The following is a 501-nucleotide window of genomic DNA, read 5'->3' as shown; positions in this document are numbered from 1 at the left end:
GTGGGGGGGGGGGGGTGCGATTCTGGCATGTTAATTGTGTAATGATTTTTGTGGTTATTTGTATGTAGTTTATAGAGGAATTCTAATAGAAGACGATTATTTATTCGGTTGACATGAGTAGAATCACTCATACTCAGCAGAATGATAATCAAAGTCTCTCCATCTTAAGATTACTTCTCTAACCCCATCTCCCCCATTTATCGCCAAAAAAAGGGGGGGAAATCTGCAAATAATTTACTAATCTGCGAAAACGTGCGACCACATTTCTCTCCCGATTTTACGATTAATCACTAAACCCCAGAAAGGTATTCGCTCAGGTCTGTGGCATCGCTCGAACCTCTCTGCTTATTGACAGTCCTGGAATTCCGTTCCGATGCGATGCTGATGGGATCGGATCCTCTATTCTCGTCTCGCCCTGATGCTGCTCCGCGCACCTTATACTCTGATGCGTCGGCGGCGGAGTCCGGTGTCGTTTTGGTGTGCTTTTTAGTTTTTCTGTGA

At 44.9% G+C, this 501-nt stretch overlaps 1 protein-coding gene across 1 annotated transcript in view; it reads left to right on the top strand.

The window, feature by feature from the left end:
* LOC119590526 overlaps positions 1–501 on the top strand; it is a gene marked incomplete at its 3' end in the record, with an annotated part of 9005 nt that overhangs the window by 2310 nt on the left and 6194 nt on the right.

The sequence above is a fragment of the Penaeus monodon genome, chromosome 27 (genome assembly GCF_015228065.2).
Source record: "Penaeus monodon isolate SGIC_2016 chromosome 27, NSTDA_Pmon_1, whole genome shotgun sequence".
Lineage (NCBI taxonomy): Eukaryota > Metazoa > Arthropoda > Malacostraca > Decapoda > Penaeidae > Penaeus > Penaeus monodon.
This window is presented reverse-complemented; position numbering and strand designations above follow the sequence as displayed.